The 15,032-nt window shown below is 41.0% G+C and overlaps 1 non-coding gene across 1 annotated transcript; it reads right to left on the bottom strand.

The window, feature by feature from the left end:
* Positions 1-9,888: 9,888 nt before the first annotated feature.
* Positions 9,889-9,995, bottom strand: LOC148565521 (small nucleolar RNA R71). Its single transcript, XR_015885427.1, has one exon. It is a non-coding gene; the product is annotated as a small nucleolar RNA R71 (small nucleolar RNA).
* Positions 9,996-15,032: the final 5,037 nt, after the last annotated feature.

Here is a 15,032-nt window from a genome sequence, read left to right as displayed (position 1 = left end):
CTCGGTCTAGCCTTTGGTCAAAATTGACTCTTTTAATGTAAGGATGTGGGTCTCCTTGCATCATTGGCAAATGGAGCGCCAACCTTACACTCTCTGGGCTAAAATCCAAGAGACACCCTCAAACCATGGTATGCCAATTTTTGGGACTTGGGTTCATGCTTGTATCATGGTTTTTCGTGACCTATGTATTGGCATAGAACTCTTGTACCATCAAGATCCCAACTTCTGGGATAGGTTTGGTTAGGACTTCCCAACCTCTCCTCTGGATTTCTCTTCGGATCTCCAGGTACTCATTCCTTTTTAGCCTAAAGGAGACTTCAGGAATCACCCTTTTTTTTGCCACTACGTCATAGAAGTGATCTTGATTGGCTTTGGTGATGAATCTCTCCATCTTCTAAGGTTCAGAGGTGAAAGAAACTGCTTTCCCTTTCCTCTTTCAAGAGAATTCTCTGATTTTGGGTGCCATAAGTAGGAATGGAAATAAAAAAGCAAGGCTTTTCCAACACCAAACTTAAAAGCTTTGCTTGTCCTCGAGCAAAATATGAAGAAAAGATTAGAAAAAGAAGAGAATAAAAGAGATGGAGGGAGAGAGAGAGGAGAATTCGGCCTAGTGGGACTTTAGTGTATGAATGGTGTGTGTATGAAAGGTAGGAAGAAAGGGTATTCATAGGAGTGGGAAAGGTTGGGTTCGAATGAATGGGTGGGAATTGGGTGAGAAGTTTTGATTTTAAAGTGGGTAGGTGTTGGTGGGAGTTATGATGGTTATGGGAAGTGAAATAGTGTGATTGGGTTAGGATTTATAGGGAAGAGTGTGTGGGGGAAGAGTGAAATAAAGAGAGAGAAGAAGGTAGTATAGGTGGAGATTCTGTGAGACCCACTGATCCTGAGAGGCTAGGAAATTCAAGTTTCTTGTCCCCTTGTGGGCGTTGAACGCCAGCTCCTATTCCTGGCTGGCGTTCAATGCCGGTAATGTGCCTCTAAGTAGGCGTTGAATGCCCATTGGGGTGTTCCTACCTGGTGGTCAATGCCATGTCTCTGCTCCCTGGCTGGCATTCAACACCAGCAAAGCTGCTCCTCATGGGCATTGAACGCCCACTTTGGCCTCCCTAGTTGCCGTTCAATGCCAGCAAAGGACCTACTCCAGGGTGTTCTATTTCTGGCTCTGACTGTTTCTGATTCTGTTCTAACTACTGCTCGTGATCACAAACTTAAACAAAAATGAAAATTAAACTGATATAACTAAAATAAACTTAATGAAAAAAACATAAATAACTTTAATTATGGTTGGGTTGCCTCCCAACAAGCGCTTCTTTAACGTCACTAATGAAAATTAAACTGATATAACCAAGGACATGACTTCCACAATAATGATTCATTTCTCTTGTCATTTCATTCATCATTCCCTTGTTCCAGTACTTGCTTAGGGACAAGCAAGCTTTAAGTTTGGTGTTGTGATGGCAGGGCATTTTGGCCAGTTTCACTGACCTTTTCTTTATTGTTTTAGGGTAGTTTCATGCACTTTCTTAGGAAATAAGCAAGTTTTGCATAAATAATCACTTACATCTTGATTCAAGCAAACATTATGAATTTTATATGATTTTATGAGAATTATGCATGAATTGAATGATAAAATGAATGATGCATGATCTCATGGGTTAGAACCTAGCTTTGATGCACTTTATTTGCTTGATTTCAGGACAAAGGAAGCAAGGAAGAGCCACGTTAGTCTAACGTAGAATGGGAGCTAGCTTGCAACGTTAATGAGAAAAGTGATTGCCAATAACGCCTTCGTGAGCCATCATAGCCCACGTTAGTTGCCACGTTAACTACGTTAACGTGGAAGCTAACGTGGAAGAGAAGTAAAGCTCTAACGTTAGTGGTAAAAGTGAATACCACTAACGTTGGAAAAAGGGGCACACCTAGCCACGTTAAGAGTCACGTTAAGTACATTAACGTGAGCTCTAACGTGGAAGGAACAAAGAAGTGCTAACGTTAGTGACACTCACCTTTGTCACTAACGTTGGACTAAGCCACTATTAGCCACGTTAGTTGCCACGTTAATTGCATTAACGTGGAAGCTAACGTGGAGGAAAAGAATGATGAGCCAACGTTAGTGACACTCACCATTATCACTAACGTTGGAGATGGCTATCACTACCACGTTAGAAGTCACGTTAACCTAAGTAACGTGAAATCTAACGTGGGAAGAAGGGGTTTTTGGAGCATTAGTGACAAAGGTAAGTGTCACTAACGCTCTCGAGGCTAAGGCATCCCCACGTTAAGAGCCACGTTAGTTATACTAACGTGGACTCTAATGTGAGAAAAGGGGGCTAAGAGCAACGTTATTGAAAAAGGTAAACCCCAATAACGTTCGCGAAGGATCAAGGGGCAACGTTAGTGCCACTAACGTTGAAGTTAACGTGAACCATCTTTGGCTAGAAACGTTAGTGAAAAAGGTGATTGTCACTAACATTCTCGAACCCACATTTTCACTTAAACGTTAACACCACTAACGTCCTGGCTAAAATCCATGCCTACTTCACACTTTCTCTGCAAGTAAAGCTGAGCCCACTGAAGACTCCAAACTGTTTCAACTCAAGATCCAAAGGCCCATATCCAAGACTTGAAGAGCCAACTAGAAGAGCAGAAGAGTAGTATATATAGGAGTAGTTTTGAACTAGAGGGAGCTTTTGGGGGGATTGGGAGAACCACTCTCTGTATAATTTTACTTTCTCTGCAACTTCTAGTTTTACTTTCAGAATGCATTCTCCATCTTTGTTTTCCATTCTCAGAGCTATGAACAACTAAACCCCTTTCATTGGGTTAGGGAGCTCTGTTGTAATTTGATGGATCAATAATAGTTTTCATTATTCTTCTTTTTTCTTTTCTCTTGATTTTACTAGAAAGCTTTCAATCTTCATCCAATTGGGTAGTTGTCTTGGAAAAGAAGCTATTCATACTTGGATCTCTTCGGAACCTTGGAAGGGGAATGAAGAGATCATGCTAGAAATGCTTTCTCATGTTGGACCAAATTGGGGTTTGGATGGATATAGTGACATATAATCCTACCAACACTTTGATTTGGAAATACATGTGGTATAATCAGTGACCATACTTCATCTCTTCTCATGAGCAATTGGACCAAGGAATTAGCTATTGATCAAGATTTGAGAGATTGAATTACCAAGGAATTGGAATTCAATCACTTAAGATTGCCAAGGAGATCAATGAATGCATTGATTGAGGAATAGATGAAAATGAATGTGATCCGGAGAATGCAACATCTCCTAAACTCAATGACTTTTCCATTTCTGATCTCACCCATTCTCTTTAATTTCTGCAATTTACTTTTATGCTCATCTTCCCAAATCCCCATTTAACATTCTACACTTTACTTTCCTCCATTTACATTCAGCTCTTTATTTCCAGTATTTACATTTTTTGCTATTTACTTTCCCGCCATTTAATTTCCTGCAACTCTCACATCAAATTCTGCTTAGCTCAACTAGAACATTCCTCTAATTAAAGTTGATTGACCAATCAATCCCTGTGGGATTCGACCTCACTCTATTGTGAGTTTTTACTTGACGACAATTCGGTATACTTGTCGAGGGAAATTGTTGAGAGACAAGTTTCCGTGCATCAAGTTTATGGCGCCGTTGCCGGGATTGATTTTGTATCAACAATGATTAAATTGGTGGATAACTAGATTGAGCATTTTTTATTTTGTTTGATTTAATTTCATTTGAGTAATTCACTTTCAGTTTAGCTATTTTCTTCCTTTTCCCCTACCCTTTTCTTAGTTGTTTACAATTCAGTTTACTAACCCACTAACTATTTGATATATTGCATCACTCACGCTAATAGCATTTCTAACAAGAATACTCTATGCATCTACCCCCTTCTTGCTTTTCCCTTGTTGGTTGTATGACAGGTAGAAGAAGTGGGGCTTCAACTTCATTTGATTCTGAACCTGAGAGGACCTTCCTTAGATTAAGGAGGGAAGCAAGAGGAAAGAGAGTAGTTGGTACGGAGGAAGAAGTGGAGTATTTTGAACCAGACATAGATGAGAATATGGAGAACCATCATGAAGAAGAAGCTCACAACCATGGCAGAGAAGGCCCAGTGTATCATGCTGGGTAAGAGAGAAGAGTTCTGGGATCTTACATCAATCCAAACCCAAGAAATTGTGGAAGTAGCATCCAAAAACCAACCATACATGCCAATAACTTTGAACTTAAGCCACAGCTCATCACCCTTATTCAGAACAACTGTTCGTTCGGAGGAGGTGTCCAAGAAGACCCCAAGCAACATCTAACCACCTTCCTGAGGATCTGTGATACTGTGAAGTCTAATGGTGTTCATCCTGACACCTATAGACTGCTCCTATTCCCCTTCTCACTTAAGGACAAGGCATCTAAATGGCTGGAATCCTTCCTGAAGGAGAGCTTAACAACCTGGGAAGATATGGTGAACAAATTCTTGGCGAGATTCTATCCCCCTCAAATAATCAACAGGTTGAGAGCTGAGGTTCAAACTTTCAGGCAACAAGATGGTGAGACTCTCTACGAAGCATGGGAAAGGTTTAAGGATCTGACAAGAAGGTGCCCACCAGATATTTTCAATGAATGGGTACAGCTACACATTTTTTATGAAGGCCTTTCTTATGAATCAAAGAAGGTAGTAGACCACTCATCCGGGGGATCTCTGAACAAAAATAAAACCATTGAAGAAGCCATAGATGTCATTGAGACTGTAGCCGAGAATGACTACTTCTATGCCTCTGAAAGAGGCAACACTAGAGGAGTGATGGAGCTAAACAACGTGGATGCACTGCTGGCCCAGAACATGTTAATTACCAAGCATCTGGCTGACCTTACCAAGAAGATGGAGAGGAACCAAGTAGCAGCAATCACCACCTCATCAGCAACTCAAGAAGGAGTAAATGCTGAGGTAGAAGGTGATCAGGAACAAGCCAACTACATTGGAAACTCACCCAGGCAGGCACATGATCCATACTCTAAGACTTACAATCCTGGTTGGAGGAATCACCCAAACTTTGGGTGGGGAAACCAACAAGATCAAGGCCAAGATCAGAGATGTCACAACCCCAACAACAATGCAGCTCACCAACATTCCACACAGAGATCATATCAGCACCTACCTAACAACACACCTCAACATCCATACCAAAGCCAGAATGGCCCTTCTCATAACTCCAACTCCAACTCACCATCATCTGAGGATAGACTCTCAAGGATTGAGATTCTACTTGAAGGCATATGCAAAGAGATTCAAGATAACAAGGTGTTCAAAGAGGATGTGCGAGCTAATCTCAAAAACCAGGGAGACACCATTCAGAGGCTAGAATTTCAAGTGGGATACCTCTTTGAGAAGATTTCCAAACCCAATGACAGCTTCCCAAGTGACACAGAGAAAAACCCGAGAGGTGAAGCAAAGAAAGTAAGATGGGAAGACTGCAAGATGGTCACTACAAGTGATAAGGGGACTGAGGAAGAGCCGAACAAACCATTAGAACAACCTGGAGATACATCAACAGATAAACAGGAAGAGGATCACCAAGAAACCAAAATTTCACAGAAGGAGCTGCTGAGGCTTTATGCACCTTTTCCCCAAAGACTCAAGGGTGGTGTAGAAAAGAGAATATACTCAAAGTTCCTTGACATGTTTGCATCTCTCCATGTGAACATACCATTCATCAAGGTTCTCCAACAAATGCCCTCATACATTAAGTATATGAAAGAGTTGCTGACCAGGAAAAGCTCACTCAAATGAGGGAAAACAATAGTGATGAATAAGGAGTGCAGTGCTCTCATTCAACCAGAGTTGCCTACAAAAAGGAAGGACCCAGGGAGTTTTCACATCCCCTGTGCCATAGGAGAAACAACGTTTGACAAAGGACTCTGTGACCTGGGAGCAAGCATCAACTTAATGCCTTTATCCCTTATGAAGAAGCTGCAGATTAATGAGCTAATGCTTACAGACGTAGTCATCAGGCTGGCCGACAAAACTAAAAAACAAGCAGTAGGAGTGGTTGAAAACGTGTTGGTGAAGGTTGGGAACTACTTCCTTCCCACAGACTTTGTCATATTGGAAATGGAAGAGAGTCACCTCCACCCAATCATATTGGGAAGACCATTCCTAGCTACAGCCAGAGCGCTCATAGATGTGGAGCGAGGAGAGCTAATATTGAGGATACATGACGAACAACTCGCATTCAATATCCTCAAACCCTCACAAGAAGCAGATCAGAAAAGCAAGGAACCAAGGGGAGAGCACGACAAAGCACTAGTAGAAGAAACAAGCATTGAAGCACAAGGTGTACAGCTGGGAACCCTTTGGTTAATGAACAAGACAGTCAGCAATTGTCACAGCAAAAAGAAAACCAGGAGGAACCTAAACCACCAGAGTCATATGAGACCAGCAACAAAATTTCATTGGAAAAAGAGGTCACAAAGAGTAGGGCAACAGTAAAAGAAACAAAGAAGAAGGCACCAAGGAGGTGGAGGAACAAGAAGATCCCTACAGAGGATTTTTCTCCAAGGGATAAAGTGATCTCAGCTTATTTCCCAGTTATCCCATCTCATCTCTCCACTATCCCATCTCAGCTACCTAAAGTTTTCACCATCAACAGAATTCTCTCCCTAGAACATGTGGAGATTCTTGATGAAGCCAATGGAGATAGATTTACTGCAAGGGGGGAGGATTTGAAGCATTACCAACCACCCTGACAAAGTCAGAACGTCAAGCTAGTGACGCTAAAGAAGCGCTGATACCAGGGAATTTCGTCCAGTTTCACTGACCTTTTCTTTATGGTTTTAAGGTAGTTTCATGCACGTTCTTAGGAAATAAGCAAGTTTTAGGTAAATAATCATTTACATCTTGATTCAAGCAAACATTGTGAATTTTATATGATTTTATGAGAATTATGCATGAATTGAATGATAAATTGAATGATGCATGATCTCATGGGTTAGAACCTAGCTTTGATGCACTTTATTTGCTTGATTTCAGGACAAAGGAAGCAAGGAAGATGCACGTTAATAGCCACGTTAGTCCAACTAACGTGACCATTAACGTGGAAAGGAGGCTAGCTTACAACGTTAACAAGAAAAGTGAACACCAATAACGCTTTCGTGAGCCATCATAGCCCACGTTAGTGTCCATGTTAACTACGTTAACGTGGAAGCTAACGTGGAAGAGAAGTAAAGCTCCAACGTTAGTGGTAAAAGTGAATGCCACTAACGTTGGGGAGAGGGGCACACTTAGCCACGTTAAGAGTCACGTTAACTACATTAACATGAACTCTAACGTGGGAGAAGCAATGAAGAGTCAACGTTAGTGACACTCACCTTTGTCACTAACGTTGGACTAAGCCTCTATTAGCCACATTAGTTGCCACGTTAATTGCATTAACGTGGAAGCTAACGTGGAGGAAAGGAATGATGAGCCAACGTTAGTGACACTCACCTTTGTGACTAACGTTGGAGATGGCTATCACTACCACGTTAGAAGTCACGTTAACCTAAGTAACATGAACTCTAACGTGAGAAGAAGGGTGGTTGGAGCGTTAGTGACAAAGGTAAGTGTCACTAACACTCTCGAAGTTGAGGCATACCGACGTTAAGAGTCACGTTAGCTACTCTAACGTGCACTCTAACGTAGGGAAGAAGGGGCCAAGGGCAACGTTATTGGCAAAGGTAAACGCCAATAATGCTCGCGATGGATCAAGTGGCAACGTTAGTGGTCACGTTAGTGCCACTAACGTTGAAGTTAACGTAACTCATCTTGGGCTAGGAACGTTAGTGCAAAAGGTGATTGTCACTAACGTTCTCGAACCTACATTTTCACTTAACGTTAACGCCACTAACGTCCTAGCCAATGTCCATGCCTACTTTACACTTTCTCTGCAAGAAAAGCTGAGCCCACTGAAGATTCCAAATTGCTTCAACTCAAGATTCAAAGGCCCATATCCAAGACTTGAAGAGCCAACTGGAAGATCAGAAGAGTAGTATATATAGGGGTAGTTTTGAACAAAAGAAGAGCTTTTGGGGGATTGAGAGGACTACTCTCTATATAATTTTACTTTCTCTGCAACTTCTAGTTTTACTTCAGAATGTACTCTCTATCTTTGCTTTTCATTCCCAGAGCCATGAACACTAAACCCCTTTCATTGGGTTATGGAGCTCTGTTGTAATTTGATGGATCAATAATAGTTTTCATTATTCTTCTTCTTTCTTTTCTCTTGATTTTACTTGAAAGCTTTCAATCTTCATCCAATTGGATAGTTGTCTTGGTAAAGAAACTATTCATACTTGGATTTCTTCTGAACCTTGGAAGAGGAATGAAGAGATCATGCTAGAAATGCTTTCTCATTTTGGACCAAATTGGGGGTTGGGCGGATATGGTGACATATAATTCTCCCAATACTTTGATTTAGAAATACATGTGGTATAATCAATGACCATACTTCATCTCTTCTCATGAGCAATTAGACTAAAGAATTGGCTATTGATCAAGATTTGAGAGATTGAATTACCAAGGAATTGAAATTTAATCACTTAAGATTGCCAAGGAGATCAATGAATGCATTGATTGAGGAAGAAATGAAAATAAACTTGATTCGGAGAATGCAACATCTCCTAAGCCCAATGAATCTCCCATTTCTGATCTTACTCATTCTCTTTACTTTCTGCTATTTACTTTTAGGCTCATTTCCCCAAATCCCCATTTAAGATTCTGCAATTTACTTTCTGTCATTTACATTCCGTTATTTACTTCTCGCAATTACATTTTCTGTTATTTACTTTCTCGCTATTTACCTTTCTGCAACTATCAACTCAATTCTGCTTAGCTCAACTAGAACATTCCTCCAATTAAAGTTACTTGACCAATCAATCCCTGTGGGATTCGACCTCACTCTATTGTGAGTTTTTACTTGACGATAATTCGGTATACTTGCCGAAGAAAAATTATTGAGAGACAAGTTTCCGTGCATCAAGTTTATGGCGCCATTGCCGGGGATTGATTTTGTATCAACAATGATTAAATTGGTGGATAACTAGATTGAGCATTTTTTTATTTCGTTTGATTTCATTTGAGTAATTCACTTTTAGTTTAGCTATTTTCTTCCCTTTCCCCTACCCTTTTCTTAGTTGTTTACAATTCAGTTCACTAACCCACTAACTGTTTGATATATTGCATCACTCACAGTAACAACAATTCTAACAAGTATACTCTCTGCATCTACTCCTTTCTTGCTTTTGCTTTGTTGGTTATATGACAGGTAGAAGAAGCGAGGCTTCAACTTCCTTTGATTCTGAACCTGAGAGGACCTTCCTTAGATTAAGGAGGGAAGCAAGAGGAAAGAGAGTAGTTGGTACGGAGGAAGAAGAGGAGTATTTTGAACCAGACATGGATGAGAATATGAAGAACCATCATGAATAAGAGGCTCACAACCATGGCAGAGAAGGCCCAGTGCATCATGTTGGGCAAGAGAGAAGAGTTCTAGGATCCTTTATCAATCCAAACCCAGGAAACTGTGGAAGTAGCATCCAAAAGCCAACCATACATGCCAACAACTTTGAACTAAAGCCACAACTCATCACCCTTGTTCAGAACAACTATTCATTCGGAGGAAGTGTGCAAAAAGATCCCAATCAACATCTAACCACCTTTCTGAGGATATGTGACACTGTGAAGTCTAATGGTGTTCATCCTGACACCTACAGACTACTTCTATTCCCCTTCTCACTCAAGGACAAGGCATCTAAATGGCTGGAATCCTTCCCGAAGGAGAGCTTAACAACCTGGGAAGATGTGGTAAACAAATTCTTAGCGAGATTCTATCCTCCTCAAAGAATCAACAGGTTGAGAGCTGAGGTTCAAACTTTCAGGCAGCAAGATGGTGAGACTCTATATGAAGCATGGGAGAGATTTAAAGACTTGACAAAAAGGTGCCCGCCAGATATGTTCAATGAGTGGGTGCAGTTACACATTTTCTATGAAGGTCTTTCTTATGAATCAAAGAAGGTAGTAGACCACTCATCCGAGGGATCTCTGAACAAGAAGAAGACTATTGAAGAAGCCATATATGTCATTGAAACTGTAGCTGAGAATGACTACTTCTATGCTTCTGAAAGAGGCAACACTAGAGGAGTGATGGAGCTGAACAATGTGGATGCACTGCTAGCTCAAAACAAGATGATTACCAAGCAATTGGCTGACCTCACCAAGAAGATGGAGAGGAATCAAGTAGCAGCAATCACCACTTCAGTAGCAACTCAAGAAGGAGTGAATGAAGAAGCAGAGGGTAGTCAGGAGCAAGCCAACTACATTGGAAATTCACCTAGACAGAACCATGACCCATACTCCAAAACGTATAATCCTGGCTAGAGGAACCACCTAAACTTTGGGTGGGGAAATCAACAAGACCAAGGCCAAGATCAGAGACGCCACAACCCCAACAATAATGCAGCTCACCAACATCCCACACAGAGATCATATCATCACTCACCTAACAACACATCTCAACATCCATACCAAAGCCAAAATGGCCCTTCTCATCCCTCCAATGTCAACTCTCCATCATCGGAAGAAAGACTATCAAGGATTGAGACTCTACTTGAAGGCATATGTAAGAAAATCCAAGATAACAAGGTGTTCAAGGAGGAGGTGCGAGCCAATATAAAAAACCAGGGAGACACCATCAAGAGGTTGGAGTTTCAAGTGGGATACCTCTCTGAGAAGATTCCCAAACCTATTGATAGCTTCCCAAGTGACACAGAGAAGAACCCGAGAGGTGAAGAAAAGAAGGTCAGATGGGAAGATTACAAGATGGTCACTATAAGTGATAAGGGTACTGAGGAAGAGCTGAACAAACATTTAAAACAACCTGGAGATACCTCAGTAGAGACACAAGAAGAGGAGCACCAAGAACCCACACTTACACAGAAGGAGCTGCTGAAACTCTATGCACCTTTTCCCCAAAGACTCAAGGGTGGTGTAGAAAAAAGAATATACTCAAAGTTCCTTGATATGTTTGAATTTCTCCATGTAAACATACCATTCATCAAGGCTCTCCAACAAATGCCCTCATACATTAAGTATATGAAAGAGCTGCTGACCAGGAAGAGCTCACTCAAAGGAGGGCAAACAATAGTGATGAGTAAGGAGTGCAGTACTCTCATTCAACCCGAGTTGCCTACAAAAAGGAAGGACCCAGGGAGTTTTCATATCCCCTGTGCCATAGGAGAAACAATGTTTGACAAAGGACTCTGTGATCTGGGAGCAAGCATCAACTTAATGCCTTTATCTCTTATGAAGAAGCTGTAGATCAATGAGCTAATACCTACAGACGTAGTCATCAGGCTGGCTGACAAAACTCAAAAACAAGCAGTGGGAGTGGTTGAAAATGTGTTGGTGAAAGTGGGAAACTACTTCCTCCCCACAGATTTTGTCATATTGGAAATGGAAGAGAGTCCCATCCACCTAATCATATTGGGAAGACCGTTCCTAGCTACAGCTAGAGCACTCATAGATGTGGAGTGAGGAGAGCTAATACTGAGGATACATGATGAACAACTCGCATTCAATATCTTCAAACCCTCATAAGAGGCAGATCAGGAAAACAAGGAACCAAGGAAAGAGCACGACAAAGCACTGGTGGAAGAAACAAGCATTGAAGCACAGGGAATTCCCTTGGTTGTTAAGCAAGACAGTCAGCAGTTACCACAGCTAAAGGAAACTCAAGTGGAGCCAAAACCACCAGAATCATATGAGACCAGCAACAAAGTCTCCCTAGGAAAAGAGACCACAAAGAGCAGGGCAACAGCAAAAGAAACAAAGAAGAAGGCACCAAAGAGTTGGAGGAACAAGAAGATCCCTACAGAGGATTTCTCTCCAGGGGATAAAGTGATCTCAGCCTACTTCCTAGACATTCCACCTCATCTCCCCACCATCCCATCTCAGTTACCTAAGGTTTTCACCATCAACAAAGTTCTCTCCCTAGAACATGTGGAGATCCTTGATGAAGCCAATGGATATAGGTTTACTGCAAGAGGGGAAGATCTGAAGCATTACCAACCACCCTGACAAAGGCAGAACGTCAAGCTAGTGACGCTAAAGAAGTGCTTCATGGGAGGCAACCCATGTTTTACATGCTTTTAAAGTAGTTAATAAAGCAAGGTTCATGAATTTCAAATCAACTTTGACATGCACTTGAATGAATCCTTTTATGCAACATATAGTGAAGAACAAGTTTGGTGTTCAAGGCATACTAAGAGAACATAAATGTAACTCATATCATGTCAATCTTAGAGCCTTGAACAAGTCATTTACACCACATAGCCCCAAACTAAGTTTGGTGTCACCAATGTTGCATACATGGATATTTAGCTGGTTAGTTGGTTTGCACTCATGAATGGCACTTAGTAATTAGAAACAAAAATTTTTAAAAAGTAGTTACCCCACTTTTTAAATTTTGCCGCCGCTTTTCACAATTTTATTAATCACATTTCTTTTATTTTGTAGGAAAATTGATGGGACCTCACTGAGAAGAATCTCATCAAGAAGAATACCAGCAAGAAGAGTACTATGATCCAACCAACATCAACTTGAATCACATTCACGGAGCCATTGAGGAGCTAGCAAGGAGTTATATGGAGGGACAAGAACAACAACTGCACATTCAAGCCCAAAGGATGGATCGTCAAGAAGAACTGCTTTCTAATTAGATGAATCAACAACGGGAGTGGCAGAAATAGCAAATGGAACATTACTCCCAGCTCACTCAAGCCATCAATCAAGTGACTGAAAGGCAAGAGCGTCAAGACAAACGCCTTCAAGAACTCAACCAACGACAGCTAGCTCAGATGAAGGCATTCAATGAGTTCAGCGTACTGAATGAAGGACGGCAACTACATAGGGAGGAGTTCAACATAAACACTCAAGCCAAGTTGAACTATATATCTGGTCATATGCATAATCTGCACTCTGCAATCCCTAGGTATAATGAAGTCCAAAAAGAGCTAACAGAACAAGAGGAAAGGAAGGTGAAACAACAGAAGGAAACATTGAAAAATAAGACGGAAAATGCTGGCTTCTGGAAAAAGTTGATTGGAAAAAGCAAGGGAAGTGGGAGTTCAAGCACTCAAGAAAAACACAAAGAGGACAAACAAGAGGGAGAGCATGAGCAACCCCATGAGTAAAAGGTGGTGGAGTTCCCTCATTGTCCCATCTTTTTCAAGTTTTAAATAAGGAAAATCATGTATGAAATAGAACATGCTTCCATGGTAGTTTATGATTTTCAATTCTGTCTTTAGTATTTTCCTTGCTTTTGTCATATGTGTGCTGGTTCAAGTTACCTGTTTTCATCTGCATCTTGCTTATTGTATGTTTGTCCTTTTAAACTAAATAAAAAGAGATGTTATGAAAGACCAGAGTGATGTTCAAGTTATGGAGTAGGTCCTTAAATTTGTGGTGTAGTAATCACTTAGCTAAGTTGGTTCACCAATAATGTAGGAAGGCAACTATCTGTCCTGAATCATATGCTTGAAACACACCCCATGAGACTAGCTAAAAGATCCTAATAAGAAAAAGGGAAAGAACAATAAGAGTTGAAAAAGAAAGAAAAGTAATAAGAAATAAGGCTAGGCACCAAGGGCTTGAATCTTGAGGGATATGTCTGTGGTGCTCTTGTACCAAGGATCTGCTTGGATAAATAAGTTCCTAGGAGTGCTTCATCACTTGGTAACTTGGGTTAACTAACCCGGAATTATCAACTGAAAATCCACTATCAAGAGCAACCTTGCTACAGAACATTTAGTAACCCAAAGAGTTGCTGGACACCAAGGCCTCAAGGAAAAAAAATAACAAACCATGTGCCTGTGGTGTATATGTATGGGGGAGAGAGATTTGAGGGAGTAAGTCCTTAGGGGTGTTTCAACACCTAGCACCTTGAACCAACTGGTTTGGGAGTGTTGGCTGAAAGCTTATTTTAAAGAGTCGCCCCCTCACAGAACACTTAGCCTAAGGATGCAATAGACCTTGAAAAGACAAAGGGATCAATAAATAAAAGTCTCCAAGGGTGAAATCAAGTGAGTATTCCAGGGCATGGTAAAGGTCTGAAAGCCAATAAAGGAATGAACCTAAGTTGCTATGCATGAAACCCCATAAAACCAAGGACATGACTTCCACGATAATGATTCATTTCTCTTGTCATTTCATTCATCATTCTCTTGTTCCAGTACTTGCGTAGGGATAAGCAAGCTTTAAGTTTGGTGTTGTGATGCCAGGGCATCTTGGCCAGTTTCACTGACCTTTTCTTTATGGTTTTAAGGTAGTTTCATGCACTTTCTTAGGAAATAAGCAAGTTTTGGGTAAATAATCATTTACATCTTGATTCAAGCAAACATTGTGAATTTTATATGATTTCATGAGAATTATGCATGAATTGAATGATAAATTGAATGATGCATGATCTCATGGGTTAGAACCTAGCTTTGATGCACTTTATTTACTTGATTTCAGGATAAAGGAAGCAAGGAAGATGCCATGTTAATAGCCACGTTAGTCCAACTAACGTGACCATTAACGTGGAAAGGAGGCTAGCTTACAACATTAACAAGAAAAGTGAACACCAATAACGCTTTCATGAGCCATCATAGCCCACGTTAACTACGTTAATGTGGAAGCTAACGTGGAAGAGAAGTAAAGCTCCAACGTTAGTGGTAAAAGTGAATGCCACTAACGTTGGGGAAAGGGGCACACTTAGCCACGTTAAGAGTCACGTTAACTACATTAACGTGAACTCTAACGTGGGAGAAGCAATGAAGAGCCAACGTTAGTGACACTCACCTTTGTCACTAACATTGGACTAAGCCTCTATTAGCCACGTTAGTTGCCACGTTAATTGCATTAACGTGGAGGAAATGAATGATGAGCCAACGTTAGTGACACTCACCTTTGTCACTAACATTGGAGATGGCTATCACTACCACGTTAGAAGAAGG

The sequence above is a fragment of the Arachis ipaensis genome, chromosome B5 (assembly GCF_059453495.1).
Source record: "Arachis ipaensis isolate K30076 ecotype BB chromosome B5, ASM5945349v1, whole genome shotgun sequence".
NCBI classification, from domain to species: Eukaryota; Viridiplantae; Streptophyta; class Magnoliopsida; order Fabales; family Fabaceae; genus Arachis; species Arachis ipaensis.
This window is presented reverse-complemented; position numbering and strand designations above follow the sequence as displayed.